Here is a 19,745-nt window from a genome sequence, read left to right on the forward strand (position 1 = left end):
CATTTTTGTAATGCAAATATCATTCATGCTGGTATGTTAAATGGGATGAAGAGGGCTCGAGTAGAAATACTGAGACCAGATGGTCCACAGCATACTATAGGCACGAAATGATAGTTCCATGGACAATAAGATAATGGCAGAGATGAAGGAGGGACAAATTCTGAGATTCTAGGAGTTAAAATGGACAGGGTCTGGAGAGGAATTAAAGATGGGGAAGAGAGGATGAGGGAGAAAGAGATACCAGCAATGATGCTTGAATTTACTAACATAACAGATGGTGGTAATATTCACTGATTTGGCATATTGGAAGAGGACTTGACTTGGAGAGGATGGCTTAAGAGTTTATTCTTGGACATCCTGAGTCTGAGCAGCCTTTTTCACACCAAAAGGAGGAATTGGTAGAGCTTTTGGACATAGCAGACTGGAGCCATGTAGAGGTCTGGACTGGAAACAAGTATTTGGGAGCAATCATTGTAAAGATGCTTAATGAAGCCTTGAGATTGATAAGATGGCCAAATTTTTGCATGAGTTCTTACTAAGCTGCATCTTTTCTTCTCTGTAATGGAAAAAATAACTTTTTAGACAAAAGCACGATTATAATTTATCCTTATTTAGTTTCATCTTGCTATAACCTGTTATAATTTTTTAAGATTATCATCCTCACTTATTTTCCCTCTCCTCTTTTCAGTTTTTTATATTCTGTAATAATAATAATAGTAATAATAATCAGCAGCAGCAGCAACAGCATGGCAAGTCATCTCTAGATGTTCATCAAGAACAGCGTGGAACCAAACAAGATAGAGGATGTATCCCACTTGGGACTTCCCTCCAGTGGCATTGGTAGAGGCAAATCCACTTCAGATCAACCACAGCAACCAACTTTACTATTCAACAGCCCATTTTGTCTCCCAAGGACAGCATGACAGAATGTGTAAAATTATTTATATATCAGGTAACTTTAGAAATATGACAAGAGTACTCCTAAACCTACCGTTCAAGTCCCTATTCTATCAGTTCCTTGGTTTGTGACGAGTTTGAACACATTGCTTAAACTCTCTGGCTTATGATTTCCATTTGTAGACTATTGGTCACAGTATCTTCCCCACAGACCTGCAGAGAGGATTACATGAGGTGATGCATGCAAAGCATTGGGCACCTAATATGTACACAAAATAGGAGCTAGTTTATTTTTGTGTTATTATTACCACTATTGCCCCCCAATTTATGTGCATCTAACTTGGTACTGGAGCATATCTCTTTTTTGATAACCTGGTAGGTTCATGGGAGGACCATTGCCTCATTCCAGCAGATAATAGCAACACAAGAAATCATGTATGCAAAATTGGTCATAAAATGGAGCAAAAGAGTTGTCCAAGAATAATCTAACATTAAAGGATATTTTAAAAGACAGCATAGGGACTAGATAGGATACTATTGGTTGAGCTTGAAAATAAAACTTTGCAATTTCTTTTTATTCAAATGTTAGGCAACTAATAGATGTGTACTTTTACTATCAATTTGATGCTGAAATATTTACATTAGCTAAATGTCTTAGGTACCTAGAAAAATAGGCTACCTACAGAAATTTACATCCTACAAAACATTGACTTATCATGGGAAGTCTAACTTTACTAATTTTACTGAAATCTGGCCTTTTTCTAAAAAAGTCTGCTCTGGCGAAACCAAGGGTTGGGGAAGAAAGAGCACAGCTTTTGGAGTCAGACATACCTAGGATGGAAATCTAACTCTTCACCTACCCCGTGAATTGCCATTAGCAAGCTTCCCTGTTTGTCTCATCTTCAATTTCCTCAACTCTCAGATGTGAAAATTAATGTCAATACCATAAGGTTGCTGAGTGTGTTAAGTGATTTATCATATGCAAAGTGCTTTATACAAAATAAGCATTCAGTAAATGCTAGCACCACTTTCCTAAATACTGCTGGCTAAGCACAGGTAAACAATGGGGAAATGAAAGCATGATTTTGTTCAAATGAACTGTACCCAAACTATCTTTCATTTCCAGCACTTACCTGCACAAGCTTGTCATTGGGACCCCACCATTTATTACAGCCAAGAAAGACAATGAAATGGTATCAATTGTTAAACACTTGCTGAAAGATAAAGGAAAATCCATTTCTAATGATCTGTGCTTAATCCCATGACATTTAGTGGATGAAAAATGAGTCTCATTCTTTGCTTATAACAGTTCTTAGAGTACTTAATTTTAAATATATATATTAATCAATATAAAACATGCACTAGTAACAATGGCATAATGTAATGTAAGCTCCATGAAGGTAACGAGCTTTGTGTGATTTTTCCCTTTCTCTATATGCCAAGTGCCTGGGAACAGCACCTGTACCCAGTAGATTCAGAGTAAATATTTGGCAAGTCAATGAATGAGTGACTACACTGGTGATATCAGTGTATCAGCATTCTTACTTCCTTCTACGTGTCCCTTTCCTCCCCCTATCAGCTACATTTTTACTTTTTCACATTATAAGATTGTTAATTTTTGCCTGTTGTTCCATAAGCACAGAAAAACTTGCTGTGTTTCGTCCATAGGTCACTCAAGGCTAGTTGTCTTTGCTTTCCCCAAATGTTGTGTAGTTTATTTAGACACAGCCCTGCATGCCATCTGCCTGCATGTTGGTTTGGGGAAGGGGGCTGGAGGTGCCCACTGGTGGCAGCAGCTTTACTCAGACATCAAGTGAATCCCTTGATTTTAACACCAGTCCCATTAGCTTGCTCTTGACTCGGGCGAGAGACTTTCTGGGAATCTGCCGAACAGATTGGCTCTTGTCTCCCTGAAGCTCCTGTGATCTATAAAACTTAGGCTCCTTCAGCATGTTTGATTCACAAGCCACTCCCAGTCAGTCCCAATCTCCCAGGAATGTGTTAAAATCATCTGTTTGTTAATTCATTCCCATCCTCATTTTCTTTAATGTTATTGATTTCTTTCTTTTTGTGCTTCTCTACTTTTATTTCAGTAGATGTTAAAATGACACCTCATACCTCATTTGCCATCTTAAACCACAGGTGTTCACAAAAATATTTTTAATACTTTGTTTAATATGTGTGTGCATGTGAAGGAATCAAGAGACACACATGATTTGTTATGGACAACTTCCTTTTGCTTTTCCTGCTGAGTTTCACTTCCCATATGAACCATAATATAGTCAATAGGTGATTGCTGATTCTCTTAGTTTTTCTTGTTTTTAATTTCAGTCTGAGATTTATGTTAATTCTGTGATACATCTTTTAAGCCACATTAAAATCTTTTCTTCCTTTTTACAAAATTCAGCTAAAACAAATATATATATATATATATATATATATATATATATATATATATTTGAAAAACAACATCCCCTCCCTTCCCACACACACACTGTGGATGAGCAAAATCCTACCTCATAGACAATGGAGTTGAGGAAGAATGGGGTGGGGGAAGGTGAATGAACAACTGTGACCTGACTTCCCTGTTGTAGGGCCACAGAGCCAATGTATTAAACCAGCCAACATTGTCTAAAAGGGATTGATCCTGGAGAATTCTAGGAAAAAATATCCAAAGACTATCTACATTTATCACACCTTTACCTAAAGAGAAACAATTCTCTTACCAAATTCATTCACTCAACTAGCACATATTTGGGAAGGAAGGAGTCTCATTAAATGATGATTAAATATCATCAAATGATATTGATCCTATCATTTTCTAACTCTTTCACCTATGTTACATTTTTTTTTTCATGGTCACAGCAAACTTAAGAAGTAGATATTACATGAGATTCTTGTCATTTAAAGATTTAACATTGGAGGGTTTCACTATTTTCCAGTAACCGCCAAAGTATAGGACTTGTAATTTTTCTAAAGTTTTCACTTGAATCTGAGGCCCACTAAAGATTGAAATAGGGGAACAAGTGATTAAGCAGTGAATGAGATAGGATTTATTGGTGAGCATCTCTGTTTCAACTTGATTTTCTCATCTCTCTCAGCTCCCATCTTTTGTAGCTCCAGCATCATTCTTGGATCTAAGGATTTCATGTCTCAAGAGTACCCCTTGATTATTTCAAGGGTCTCTTATAAAAGACATAATATAATGCAGCAATGCTGACCCAGGAAAAAAAATAGCAAACTAAGATTCAAGACCATTTTTCTAGACTCAAAAATTCATGTTCGTCCTTAGTTCACCCACTGAGATTCTTTCTAATGCTGGGGATAGAACTGCAGCAATGATTTTTATCCTCGCTGAATCTGAGGCCCCATAAGGAAGAGTGCACCTCTCCCAGCAGCAGACTGTGCCCTAGGCAGTTTAAGGACCCTGTGAAGGTCAACCTGTCAACAAGGAGGCTTATCTCTTCTTTATCCATAGGAGGATATAAAGCTAACTCCCTCCTGACAAGCAGCAGGATAAGATGAGCAAATACAAACCATTCAGTTGAATCAAATGATCAGTTTAATAACAGGTAGAGATGCGTGACCTGAAGAATATGAGTTACTTGTGGAAGATTGACAAAGAAGCCAAACTTGAGTTAAGAAACAATGGTCTATGCTCTGCCAAACTCAGAGACAGTCCATGGCCCAGGCAGCCCATGGGTTACCAGCTTCATTATCAGTTGGAATTTTATACACCTCCATTATTCTAGCTCATAATAAGGTGAAGCTTGAAGTCTTCCAATTGTTTTCAGCAACCAGTAAACCAGTGCCTTTGTGCATGGGAAATATTTTGTCAATGACCAAATCTGCTTCTCCTTCCAACATGTTACCTTCAAACCAATTAACTCTGATCTCATAAAGAGAAGTTTGCCAGATCAGAGATTAATAAGATCAATCCTTCCATACAATTATCAATGTATGAAAGGATTCAAAACCTCCATCATCTGAGACTCTAGAAGCTATTTATGAGCTTTCCTACTTCGTGTGGCACACTTTGTTTGATATGTATGTTCTGGGTTAGTTCTGCCTTTTTTCCCCCCAGGAAAATAAGTTCAAAAACAATTTTTTTTAAACCAACAGCGTTTGGGCTGGGCCCCAGGCAGCTTAGTTAGCTGAGATACCCTTAGATAAGTATTATAAACATTTAGAAGGTACCTTGGCCAGATAATCAGTGAGATTATTAGTGTTTTCTCCCAAAGAATACAGTATGCAGAAAAGGTAAAATCTAATTCAAATTACACAAATAATAAATAACTCAATACACTTGTGTGACACTTTAGAATTACAGAGTACCTTCACATCTATTACTTCATTTAGTCCCTATAAGATTAATGTGAGGTAGATGTTATTTTCTTATTTACCAAGTTGAGTAACTTGCCTGAGGTGACACAGGTGCTATGTGATCAAAGCCAACTCTATATATTACTCCTTCACTGAGGACAATCCTGGTGTCCATACTAAGTGAGGTGCTGGGGCAAAAACAATGAGTAAGACAGTGTCTTTCTTTACAATGTGTTTGCAGTGTGTGTACACATATTCTCAGTAAAATGTCTAATGCCTCCTGGAATGAGCGAGAAGGCAGTCTTTTTGCTAATAGACAAGAAAACCCAAGCCAGGCACCATTCCAGTTGAGTCTATCTGCCCTATTTCAGCTTTGACCTGGATAGGTCATAAATCATGTGAAAAGATTGCTCAGTCATTGTGCCGATTCTGTCTTTGCTGAGATTCATACAAGTTGCCTAAAAGCTGAAAAGCAACCCGATTTATCAGATCATTGTTATGAGAGCCATTAATGTCACATTCATTGTGCCAGCCTGCATCTGTGCCCAGGTTACTCCCTAGGAAAAAGTAGGGGCAAGTCTGGAAGTTGCAGTAACTAAGAAGAAACCGTGACCTGAAAAAGGTTCAACATGACCACAGCTAGAAGTGAATGAAAAAGTATCTGCTGATAGCTGAAATGGAATAGAGTGACATGAAATATTATTCACTCTGATGTCCCCTAAATTATACTGAAACATTGTCAGAACATCATTATATAAAACTGTCAAACTATTGGCCAAAGACAAAGTTAGTGGTCTGGTTACTGGAGAGTTATCCCTGCAGGCATGCAAAATGTTACAAATGGCCATAGCCTGTGTCAGCCGTCTGCCCCTACCCCGCCTCCCTCCACCTCCTGCACCCATCCTTCTCTCTGCACTGAAAGGCTTCCCTCTGGTATATTTAGGCTTTGTCCCCTATTTCTCTCCTGAACTATTATTCACCCAGGAGTTACTCCTCCCTAGTCCTTTGAGATCTGGCATCTGGCATGGCTCATTTTGCAGCTGGGAATCCTCTAGAACTTGCAATCATCGTCCCTTTTGGGGGAAGCTGCCACTCCTTCACATGGGACCAGCAGACAAGACAGGCCATTGTTTTCTCTGCTCAAACCATTTGTTTTCCACAGTATCACTCCAAAAAGCTGTATGTTATAAGAGCCTTTACCAAATGGCTGAGGTAACTTGGCCAAAGAACTGGGCCAAGAAAGGAATAATTTAGTTCAGTAGAAATAGTACAGAGGCGAAGCAGCCAACATGTTTAAGCCTGTGCAGCAGTGCCTACCTGCACCACCCTCCCACCAAAACCCTCAGCCCGTTGCCGTCTCCACCTTTCTTGTGGTGATCTCTGCATAGTATGTGATCTCTGCCACACAAATCTTGACCTTTGAGAAACCACATTCTTAACAGCAGTGGTTGCCCTTTCCTTGCTGATTATTACCCCCAAGTCATTCCATCTGGAATAAATTCTGCTCAGTGGTGGTTTGCAGAATTTTGTCTCATGCAAAGCAGTCCAGGGTGGATATGGGCTATCATGTCCAGTTGCCTTCTGAGAACTTCACATCGGTGTGAGCTGCAAACATTCCTCTTTCTTCAGCTATCCAGAGAATAACAATTGACTTGGATACACACATCTCTAAAGGACAAACATTCACTCTCAGAGATGGTACAGCTAGAGTGTAACCAGAAATCACAAAATAAACATGTTTTATTTGGGCTTCCACTTTAAAAAAGAAATGAGAGGTACCTGGGTGGCTCAGTGGGTTAGTCATCCAATTCTTGATTTCGGCTCAGGTCATGATCTTGCAGTTTGTTAGATTGAGCCCAGTGTCAGGCTCTGTGCTGACAGTGTGGAGCCTGCTTGGGATTCTCTCTCCCTTTCTCACTGCCCCTCCCTGACTTGTGCGTGCATGTGCGCTCTCTCTCTCAAAAATAAATAAATTTAAAAAATAAAATACAAAAGAAATGAATCTGTCTCTGAGGTGGACAGAATAATGTTCCCCTCTGAAGATGTCCATGTCATAATCCCCAGAACCTGTGAATATGTTACCGTTCAAGGCAAAGGGACTTTGCAGATGTGATCAAGTTAAAGATCTGGACCTTGAGATAGGAAGGGTATCTTGGATTACTCAGGTAGGCCCAGCATAATCACAATAGTCTTTATAAGAGAAAGAGGAAGGCAGGAGAGTCAGAGTCAGAAAAGGAGATGTGATGAAGGAAGCAGAAGGTCAGGTCAGAGAGAGATTAGAAGATGCTATGCAGCTGGCTTTGAAGATGGAGGAAGCCATAAGCCAAGGAATGTAGGCAGCATCTAGAAACTAGAAAAGGTAGGAAATGGATTTGCCTCTAGAGCTCCTAGAGGGAGCAGAGCCTTGCCAACACCCTGATTTTCACCCAGTGAAATCCATTTCACACTTCAGACTTTCCGAACTGTAAGATCGTAAATTCATATTGTTTAAGCCACTAAGTATATAGTAATTTGTTATAGCAGCAAATAGGAAGCTAACACAGTTTCCAACATTTAAAAACTGGAAGATTTGACATTAAAAAGAAAATATTTTGGGCTTCTCTTGGAGAATCAGGAAATCTGTCTACACTTGGCTCTCTTTCCATGGCAGAAATCAGCTGGGGAGCAGTTGTCTCTTTTAATTTTTTTTTTTTTAACGTTTATTTATTTTTGAGACAGAGAGAGACACAGCATGAACGGGGGAGGGGCAGAGAGAGAGGGAGACACAGAATCGGAAGCAAGCTCCAGGCTCTGAGCCATCAGCCCAGAGCCCGACGCGGGGCTCGAACTCACGGACTGCAAGATCGTGACCTGAGCTGAAGTCGGACGCTTAACCGACTGAGCCACCCAGGTGCCCCAACAGTTGTCTCTTTTAGAAGGAGAACAGTACGGTTCTCTACCATCCCTACCTTCCCTGTGTTCCCAAATGCTGAGGCTAAGAGCCACATGTGGATTATTACAAGCAAGTTGGCCTTTGTGATTTATGGCTGGGTTCTTCAATCAATGCTCAGGCAGCACAGTGGCCATATCATTGTTCCTCTACCCTTTTATTGACTTGAACAATTCCCTAAATGGACAGTCATTCTAATTTTAAATACCTCCAATGGAAAGCTACCACTCTTATCTTCATCTGTAGAAAGCACTGGACAGAGAATTGGAATGAACTAAGGAAATAGGGTAATGTGTCCACAGGCAAGTTGAAAGGAGGGACAGGATCAGTATGGTAAGTGTCACCAGTGATGCACCATATCCTCTTGAGTTCAGACAGGTTTGTTTTGATAATGCTATTCCCTGGGTGATTTGTAGTAATCACATACACACATCAATTCTTCAAATTATGATCACTTGAAAGGTCTGGCTTATTTTTAGGTTGAGAGAAGAAGAGCCTAAATTAGATTATAACAATATTTGGATGGATGGATTTATATCATGTTTTACAAAATCATGTTTTAAATCCAGTAAATGTCAGCCAGAATCTGGAAAGAAAAATTTCGGGCACAGAACAGCTGCTAAAGGGTCTCGTAAATAGAAATATATAATGCTGAATTTTCTTAAAGGGTACCCAAAGTAAAGTATCTCTGCCATGGAAGCCACCCACTCAGCAATTTGACTATCAAAAAATATTTCCACTGTACAGAGAGAATCTTGTGCCAAGCCAGGTGCAACCATGACAAACTGTAAATGTCTAAAGTTGTACAAAAAGCCTCTTTATAAAATAGTGGTTGGATATTTTTCCAATAACACTGAATATCAAAAGACAGCACCAACAGTACATTTCCAGAAATCATAATCACTTCCTCCATTAAAAACATCTACTCAGAGCCTTCCCTTGTGACGAGCAACTTCATCTGGCTTTATTTTTATAACACTTCTAATGGTTCAACTGTGCAATGGGCCAGCCATTGTGAACAGGCCAGTTCTATTATTAGATTGGTTTAGAAGAGTCTATAATCCCAAAGAGTGAAAAGATTTATTCTCCAAAACTGGCTGTTCCTTCACAATATAAACTCTAGTCAAAGAACTTCTGTCTCTGGGAAATGAAGCGGATTTGGAAAATAAGGCGGTTTTAAACTGCTTATGTGAATACATTTTTTAAGAGTTGACTAAGTCACTGTTCTCTCTGTAGTACAAGAGATTTCAGTCTGTACCACTGAGGAAACACATTGTTGGCTTGTTTATGGACCTGTAGTTTACTAGGCCTACGGTGACAAAGTACCAAAACCTGGGTGACTTAAAAAGAAACTTATTATCTCACAGTTCTAGAAGCAAGAAGTTCAACATCAAGTTGTTGACATGGTTAGTTCCTTCCAAAGGCTGTGAAAGAGAATCCATTCCATGCCTCTCTCTTAGCTTCTGGTGGTTTGCTGGCAATTTTTGTCATTCCTTAGGTTCGGCTACATCACCCCAATCTCTGCCTTTATCTTCACATGGTATTCTTCCTCTGTGTATCTGTGTCCCAATCTCCCCTTTTTATAAGGACCCCAGTCATATTGGATTAGGATCCCACTCTATTTCAATGGGACCGCATCTTAACTAATTACATCTGCAACAACTCTGTTTCCAAATAAGCTCGCATTCTGAGCTACTGGGGTTAAGACTTCAACATATGAATTTCAAGGGGGCACAATTCAACTCATAACAGAACCAAATCCATGTTCGGTATCTATTGGACCAACTCCCAGAAAATCATCCTAAAAGAAAAAGAATTCAGTTGTAAACTAATGCTTTCCTTTCACTTTTCTCTTATATGCCACCTCTCCGTTCTTGGCTTTTGAAGGAGGGATGCATATTTATGAATGATAGGCTTTTATCAGGGTAAAAAGCTGTGGAAAGTTTTGATCCATACTTAGACATTAGAATTAAATTTTACCAGAGACTAATTTCCAAGACTGGAAACGAGTAAAGTAATATTGTTAGGCTTTATTTTAAGAGCTAGAAGTAGGGGTGCCTGGGTGGCTCAGTCGGTTAAGCAGCTGACTTTGGCTCAGGACATGATCTCATAGTTTGTGAGTTCGAGCCCTGTGTCAGGCTCTGTGCTGACAGCTTGGAGCCTGCTTCAGATGCTGTGTCTCCCTCTCTCTCTGCCCTTCTCCCACTGTGTGCGTGCTCTCTCTCAAAAATAAATAAAACATTTAAAAATTTTAAGAGCTAAAAGTAAAATAATGGGAGCATTTTAAGTATGATAGCTAAATTTATTTCTTAAGTTGGAAATCACTTGGCTCGGGGTAGGTTTGTTTTTTGTGTTTGTTTGTTTGTTTGTTTGTTTGTTTGTTTTTACAAGAAACCAAGAGAACTTCCCCTCATCACCATGCAAACTTTGCCATTGTTGGCCTTCTTCCTTAAACTATGTTGGCTCTTATGCCTAGCTCTTCATTTTTTATTCTTTTCCTGCCTTATTCTCACTCTTTGCCACTTCAGGGTATCACACCTCTCCTTCCAACTGCTAAATGTAGAATTTCCTCCAAATTATACTCCAATCCTATCCTCTTTCCCTGCTCTATCCTGTGATTGTAGTTATTTCCTGGATCCAATTATCATTTTTAGGCACCTGATTCCTAAGTTGATATTCTATCCTTTACTTCTCTAGCTACAGACTCATATTTCCAGTTGTTTGCACCTGAAACTCAATAAAACTAAAACTGAGAGCATCATATCCTCCACTCCCTCTGCTATTTTCTCCTCTCTATTATGTTGTTTCTGTTAATTTATTATTCTTCCACTCCACCAGGCTCAGAACCTTGCAATCATCACATATGTGTTTCTTATTGTTTCCATTATTCAGTCATTCTAGAAATTCTGTTGTCTCTGTCTCTGATATGTATGTGATCTGTCTTTAAGTTGTCTTAGTCCAAAGCCCTTATTATTTTTCACCAGAGTCTAAATTGTTTCCTGTTATCTCAGCCTCTCTCTGCTCCATTCTAAATTATACCCTGCTTTTCCCACTCCCAAGAGTTCAGCTGGAAAACATAACTGATTCTCCATTTTCTGTAAATTTTAAACTGAGACATCAGTTTTAAACTGGCATTTCTGACCTCTATGATATGGATATACTCTTCTGGTTTTCCTTATCTCCTTCCAGTTCTATACAGGTACCCCCTCTTTGGCCAGAGTAGACTGCTTGCTTTTTTTCTTCCAATGGATTTGAAAGAAATGGATTTTTCCAAATAGTGTATTCTTTAAGGCTAGAGACTTATTTATTCCATGTTCTCCATTAAGTCATTTCTGATAACCAAACAATATCTCTGATGTTTAGCATTTTGTTTGTGTTTCATTCCACTTAACACAAGCCTTAACAGAATGATAGGCCCATGGTATATGCTCAACAAATGTCTTAACCGACTACCTTTGCCAGGATGCCTTGCTTTAGAGTTACTGACATTCTTGTCTTACCTTGTCTACTAGATTGCAAAGAAAGTAAGGATTCTAGGAAGGATCCCAGAAAGGAAGGATTCTATTTCATTTATTTCTTTATACCCCTAAATGCTCTTCCAATCATTTTATTCTGGGCCTTTGATAGACAACTAATCAAAACTACTGATTGAAGCCAAAAATGATATTAGACAATCGACATGACACACCAAAAAAAATGTTATAAACTTCCCAGCCAATGGACAAGAAGGTCAAAATTATTATTTGATCTAAATATTTTGTTAAATGTACATCATTCACTAGATTATGTAACCTTATCTTTGAAACATCATAACAACCCTCTTATGAATATCCCATGGGCTGCTAATGGTTGGATACTTGAAGGAGTGGGGTGAGGAACAGCAGAAGGAAACTTCATGCACCCATGAGTGCTAGTGAAAGTGATGGGAAAGAAATGACCCCAAATCTTAATCTCAAGAGTGTCCCCGTGACAACATTTTCATATGCAGCTCTTCCTATTGTGCTTTAGTGTGAGATTTCCTGCAAAAGACAGAACTTTAGTTTTGCCTCCTAATTACTTACACTGAACATTCAATAATAATAATAATAATAGTTGTTCTTCCCTGTACTTTCTCACAAGCTCAAAGTAAACCATCCAAGTCTATTTTTGGTTTATCTTGGAGGCTGAGTTCTCCAAAAGAAGAATGAGAGTCTGCTTTCTCCTCTAACACAATAACCTTGGTTTCCCTGAGCTTGTGGATACATATTGAGTGATAGTGATGCTGGAATTTCTGAAAACGCAGAGAAATTTGACACCATGATGAAACAAATGCAGTCTAAAACTACGGGTTTACAGATACGGAAACTATTTGCTATTTTTGTTTATATAAGACAAATACAGATCCCTCTCCACAGAAAGCTAGTCTAGTCCTGAATACCTTAAAATATAATTCAAATTGAAAAATATAATAGACTTTTTTTTCAGAAAATGTCTATTAAATGTTATAGAGAATTTACTATACGTAAATAAATTTTATACAGTCTATTGCACAAAATCAAGTCACTAGAACCACTTAGATGAAAAAACTTGTCCAAGTCTTGTGGAGATGGTATTAGCATTCAGGAAAATTGCTGTTTCCAACAAAGGACAGTGAAAAGCAAGCTAGTCTGAGATGTTTGGGTGAGGTTAGCGTTTCAGAGGCTGAGCTCCGGAGAAAGATGCCTGGTCTCCATCCTACTGACTGCATCTGTTATGCTATGATTATTATTTACACTAGTCAGTTACTATATCAAATTAAGCTGATAACTTTCTTTCTTTCTTTCTTTCTTTCTTTCTTTCTTTCTCTCCCTTCCTTCCTTCCTTCCTTCCTTCCTTCTTTCCTCCCTCCCTCCCTCCCTCCCTCCCTTTTGGCTCTAAGGCATTTGGATATCTATGGCTTTTTAAAAATGGCTTTATTGAGATGTAATTCATATACCATACATTTCACCCATTTAAAGTATACAATAAGATAGTTTTTAGTATAGTCACAGAATGGTGCAACCATCACCATAATCTAATTTTAGGACATTTTTGATCTGTGTTTTTTGCATAATAAATTACCAACTCTTTTTTTTTTTTTTTCATTTGCTGTATTCTAATTGCCTTTTTAGAATTCTTCCTACAGTCCCTGTACAGGCTATGTTGAATAATAGAAGAAACCACTTTATTAATGGAGGAGGTACACAAATTAAGTTTTTTAAGTTGGGGAGGGACACAAATTTTAATTAACGTGAGGATAGTACTGGATGAACTCTATTTTCCTGGCTGTCTCACAAAAGGTCTAAGTTCCTAAAATTAGGCTGGTAGGACAGAGGAAAAAAAGCAATGGCCTAATTATTTTTTTCAACAGTGGGATTGGAGGTTGAACTCATGCCCTGAGAATGAAATGAATTCCCTTATCCAAGTATACATTGTAATTTTTAAGGGTCTGGGGAAGGGGAAAATGCAATCCTATACCTCTAAGTGGTATAGAGAGTAGTAATAAAACGTTATATCATGGGCTGGATAGGTACATTCTGAGGGGGAAGAGGAGTATATTGCTTATTTCATCACTTGGCTAAGCCCAGATGGACTAGGACCAGCAATATATGACTGGGCATCTGAAGGACAGGGCCTGTTCAGTGTCAGCTTGAACAGGGCATAGAATGTAAGTACCTGCGCAGGAAATTAAACCCTAACGATGGTATTCCAGAGCCATGGTTCTGAAGTTGAGGTGGGATGGGCTGAAAATGAGGTCAAATAACCAATGAAGAAAAACTGGAACCACTTCACAAACTCGCCTTGTCCAACTGTGTTCAAAACATCCAACACACATCAATCTGCACTGAAATCCCTTGGTTCAGACACACAGATTGGTTTTTGCAAACAAGGCAGTAGGTTCAGAAAAAGCCAAGCATGTCTATTGCTGCCAGTCCCAGAAGTTTCCTGGATTAGTTCAGGCAACAGCTGCATAAATATTTCTTACATTGGCTGCCTGCCTTACTCCACTTCTTTGTAGGAAAGAGCTTTGCAGAAAGATTTTTTTTTTGGCAGTTCAGTTTACTACTTGTATCTTGTGCAGATTGACTTGAAGAACATTATTTCTAAAACTAGGAGTGTTCCAGACATAACTACTGGAAGCTAAACAGACACTACCAATTTTTCTCTTTCTCCGTCTGGTTTATTCCTATTCATCCTTCAAGACTTAGCTTAGAACATTCAGTATCAAGTAATGATAAGGATCAAACAATAAAACTCTAAACCTTTAGTAAGTAACAGAAAGAAACACTCAAATACATGGGAAGATATATCTATTTAATGGAAAGAAAAATTCAAAATTACGAAGAAATCAATTTTTCCTAATAGTATTTATTCTCTATAATAACAGTCAAAATCTCAATGAGCTTGTTAGGAGTTGACAACATGACTCTAAAGTTTATCTAGAAAAATTTAAATGCTAGGGGGAGGCTGGGTGGTTCAGTTTCTCAAGTGTCTAACTCTTGATATCAGTGCAGGTCATGATCTCACAGGTTTGTGAGTTAGAGCCCTGCATTGGGCTCTTCACTGTCAGTGCAGAGCCTGCTAGAGATTCTCTCTCTTCTCTCTCTCTGTCTCTGTCTCTATGTTTCTCTCTCTCTCAAAAATAAATAAATAAGCAGTTTTTTTTAATGCTAGAAAATTAGGAAAATTCTGAAAAACAATGAGAGAACTTGTCTACACATGTTATAAAGCTAGAATCTGTACTGACCCATGAACTCCTAGACTCCAGTGAGTGCAACAGAATAGGGCCTATAAATAATCCCACATGATACATGAAATCGGCACTCAATAATAGTTACGATTTTGTGAGCCCTGATAATGTGCCCTGTAATCTTCTAAGCCCTTTACATACAGTCATGTATGCAGTCCTGACAACTCCAAGAGGTAGATATGCATCTCCGTTTTATATGTAAGAAATCAGGTCCAGTGTGTAAGCAGTGGAGCCAGAAGTTGGACCCACACAGCCTACCTCCAAGACCCACTCTCTTAATCACTATTCTATATAGTATTTTAAATCAACAAGGAGAAAATATCACTCCAGATAGGTGGCTCACTGAAACCCTACCTCACTTTTTATATCACAGCTTATTCTAGATGGCTTAAATATTTAAATATAAAAATAAAACTATAAAAGTAACTGAAGGGGCACCCGGGTGGTTCAGTGGGTTAAGTGTCTGTCTCCTGGATTCAGCTCAGGTCATGATCTCATGGTTCATGGGATCGAGCACTGCATTGGGCTCTGTGCTGACAGTGCGGAGACTGCTTGGGATTCTCTCTCTCTCCCTCTCTCTCTCTGCCCCTTCCCGACTCATGCACATGCTCTCTCTCTCTCTCTCTCTCAAAATAAATAAATAAACTTATAGAATAAATGTAACTGAAGAAAATATGGGCTTTTAGAAATCTTGATGTAGAGAGGCCTTTTTACAGCCCATACAAAAGTCAAAATCAAAATAGAAAACACTGATAGATCTGACTCAAACATTTTAAAAACATAAAGTCAAACGAATAAGTGAAATAATAATCGCAGTACATATGACAGGCAAACATTAACATTCCTAGCATCAAAAGATCTTTTACAAATCAACCAGGTGGTGATAAGCATGCCAATGAATACATACATAAATAACTCATAAAAATTTTAAAAATAGAAAAAAATGTGAAAAGATGCTTAAATTTATTAATTATTAAAGAAATGCACATTAGAATAAAAAGAATTTTCATTTATCAGATTGGAAAAGATTTGATAGATAAAATTCAATGTTGACAAAGGCACAGGAAAACATGGAAACTTGAATTTGTTCAACTTTTCTGGAGAGCAATTCGCATTTGTAAATCAAATTTCTTATGTGTGTAACTTATGGTCTAGCAATTCATCCAGAGACTTATCTGTAAAGATCACTGCCTGAGTATCCACAGATATATATACAATAATATTAAGTATAGAATTATTTAAAATTATTTAAATTTCCCCTATCACTTGATAGGGGAAACAACCTAACTGTAGTTTGATAAGAGACTAGCTAAATAAAGGCCCAAAATATAGGAGGAAACTATATACCTGTGAAAAGTGATATAATTTCAAATTTATTGATATGGAATAATCCAGGATATATTGTTGAATGAAGAAAATCAAGATACAGAAGAACACGTGGAGCACAGCCACATTTATATAAAATTATAGCTACACACACACACACACACACACACACGCGCGCGCGCCCAGAAGATTTACTTAATCTTTTGTCACCAAAATATCAACCTGTGATCATCTCTGGGTGAAGAGACTTGGGGTGAATTTTACTCTGTTTATATTTTCATGTATTATTTGGAATTTTTAAATAAGCAAATAAATACAACTAAACAAAGAAACATAAGAGATCCAGCTGAAGCATTGCCTTTTCAGGAAGCCTTCCCTAACTCTAGGCTGGTCTAAGTGTTGCTCTCTGACCTCCCATAGCACCCTGTGCACATCTCAACCACAGCAAAACCATATTATAATGTAAAGACATCACTTGCCATTAACTCACAAGCTTTGAATACCCTACTATCCTATTTATTTTGTTTTTCCTGTGCGAAGCTCAGAGACAGGCACGTAGCAGGCAGTCCATGACTCAAACTGTCCGGGAACTCAAACAACATCCTATAAAGTGATATATTCTAAGAGATCATAGGTGTCAAGTTTTATGAGATTAGGATGTGATTTTTTTTCAAGAGTTTCAATGAGATAAATAAAACATGGGAAAAGGCAAAGTAATGGCCTTTTTCTTTTTATGGCTCTGTCTGCCTTCAAGCAAGATACAGGGTCTCAACGAATTAACATTCTTCAAAATCTTTTGAGTACTACTGTTTAAATCTTGACAGTGATGGACACTGTCTTATTACAGGGAACATGTCTACTTTTTCTGGAACTCTCACTTTCTGGATCTGCAGACTGGAAATGGAATGTTTCACCCAGCAACAGCCATTTAACCTTCAATGACTGGTGATGAGGAATAGCTAAGAGTATTTGCTCTAGGGCCCTGCTTTTGGCATGCTTTATTTCAGCTCCAAATTTTCCAGTGAACTCTGTCTCTATTTTGACATTGAAAACAATGTTTCAGCACTGAGGGACACTCAAAAATGTTTCACAATAAACTCCTCTTATCTGTTTGTTGACTTCATCATGTGAGGTTTGCCTTTAGCCAGATTACAAATTATATTCCAGGGATAGTGCTTTTGAATTATAAAAACAGATACGAATTGCAGGTAGAAATGGTCTCTAAAAGGAGTGTCTGGGTGGCTCAGTCAGTTAAGCGTCCGACCATGACTCAGATCATGATCTCATGGTTCATGGGTTCAAGCCCCATGTCAGGCTCTGTACTGACAGCTCAGACCCTGGAGCCTGCTTCACATTCTGTGTCTCCCTCTCCCTCTGTCCACTCCCACTCGTGCTCTCTCTCTCTCTCAAGAATAAATGAATATTAAAAAAAATTAAAAATAAGAGAAATGGTCTCTAATTAGTAGCTATTATTAGAGTCACATGAAATATACAATACATGAAAAGGGGAGTAGGTAACATATCAGATACCCCAAGAGTAAAAAGGAGCCCTCTGAGTGAAATTAGTTAAAAACCTAAAGACCTGTACCCAATATCCAAACTGTTAATGTATGTATAAACATCTGCCCGAAGACAGTGTTGGTTTTGTGATGTTAATGGTGCTATTACTGCTTAAATTCAAACATGATACAATGGCAGTAAATGAAAAGTTACAGCTTTAAACCTCATTACACCAACTAGAGAGAATGCCTTCTTATTATTCTTGGGTTTTTCAGGTAGTTACTTCATCATTATGCTTGTCTGCCTATGTTTAGGTGGGTGTGATTTTCACACGCTCCTCCAGCCAGTGAAAGCACCAGCCTTTAGTGATCATGTGAAAGCTGTGACTCTTATTTTATAAATATTGACACTGCTAGGTCAGTCAGTGTCTTTCTGAGTGTTTATTTACTTAATCTTTTGTCAGTGAAGTTTAGCATTTCCACAACATGTTACTTTAAGCACGTGTCATCATTGTGAACTTGCCATATTACATAAGACTGTTTGCAAGACCTGTAATGCGTGGCTAAGCATTTGTTTATTTAAAATCAATGGACCAAAATTTTTAAGAAATGTAAAATGTTGGAGTATATGAATGAAATACTGCCAGGAAAAAGAAGGATAGAGGAAGAATTAAAGGATGATTAGAAACTAGAAGAGTGATGGGCACTTGGGTGAGTCAGTCAGTTAAGTCAGCATCTGACTCTTCATTTCAGCTGCTCAGGTCATGATCTCACCATTTGTGAGGTCAAGCCGCACATCAGGCTCCTTGCTGTCAGTGCAGAGCCTGCTTGGGATTTTCTCTTTCCCTCTCCTCTGCCCCTCCCCCAATCGTGCTTATTCTTTCCCAAAATAAATTTAAAAACTTAAAAAAAAATTAGAACCAGATGCAAATAACCTACAAGCTGTCATCAAAACAACTGCACATAAATCGTATAACATAGAACATTATAACATTTTTATATGATAAACACTGTAATTAACTTAGATACAGTTCTAGGACCACACGGTCTTTTTTTCCCACTTTACACAAATATAGTATTCACTTTCAAAGTAAGGCAATCTGTTATATATTCAATCAAGTCAGTGACCATTTAGACTTCTTTTTTGAAAAAGTCTGTTCATGCCTCCCTAAACTTGAATTTCCAAATAAGCAGGACAAGTTGTTCTTTTGATAATTCAATCACTGGACTCATTAAGAATTGTATTGGAGAAGAATGAGCTGTTAATAAATATATAGAATAAAAAGATATAGATAAAAGACTTAGGTACAGAATAAAAATATATAGATAAAGACTTAGGTATAGAATAAAAATATATAGATAAAAGACTTATGTGACTATTAGAATCTACTAGAGTAGCTCACAGTAAGCCAGCTACATCTAATTTTCAATACTACTGATAACTATTTCTTGATTTAGCAACCTGAGACACTCTCTCAGTGACATACTGTGACAGACACTTCATGTCACATTACATCTTGCTGTCTCCTGCTTTCAAATGATATAACTTATATAATTTCATATAAAATGCTCAAATTCCCTTTATTGGTTCATCATTTTTAGATACTATTAATTCCCTCTCTATAAAATGAGGACATAACAACCCTACATGGTCCTTCACCTCTTTTCTATCCCCAACTCCCAGCTTTTGTCAACTACACCAGGACTTTTAATTTATAAGTATTTGTAACATTTACATTTACAGCCATGTTGTCCGTGTCTTATAGCTTTATTTAAAAGCTTCTGATCTTCACTTAGTGGTTAATTTAATTTAATTTTTAATTTTTTTATGAGGCAGAGAGAGACAGACTGCAAGCTGGGGAGGTGCAGAGACAGAGGGAGATACAGACTCTGAAGCAGGCTCCAGGCTCTGAGCTGTCAGCACAGAGCCCAACTATCTTTTTATTGAGAGAGAGAGAGAGAGAGAGAGAGAGAGAGAGAGAGAGAGAGAGAAGAGGGGAGGGGCAGAGAGAGGGAGAGAGAA

The 19,745-nt window shown here is 38.1% G+C and overlaps 1 long non-coding RNA gene across 1 annotated transcript; it reads right to left on the reverse strand.

Annotated features, from left to right (window-relative positions):
• Positions 1-374: 374 nt before the first annotated feature.
• On the reverse strand, positions 375-4,552 carry LOC122225982. Its single transcript, XR_006205437.1, has 3 exons — positions 4,435-4,552; positions 2,031-2,111; positions 375-556 (listed from the first exon to the last, which is right to left on the reverse strand). It is a non-coding gene; the product is annotated as an uncharacterized LOC122225982 (long non-coding RNA).
• Between the last annotated feature and the right edge of the window lie 15,193 nt (positions 4,553-19,745).

The sequence above is a fragment of the Panthera leo genome, chromosome C1, assembly GCF_018350215.1.
Source record: "Panthera leo isolate Ple1 chromosome C1, P.leo_Ple1_pat1.1, whole genome shotgun sequence".
Classification (NCBI taxonomy): domain Eukaryota; kingdom Metazoa; phylum Chordata; class Mammalia; order Carnivora; family Felidae; genus Panthera; species Panthera leo.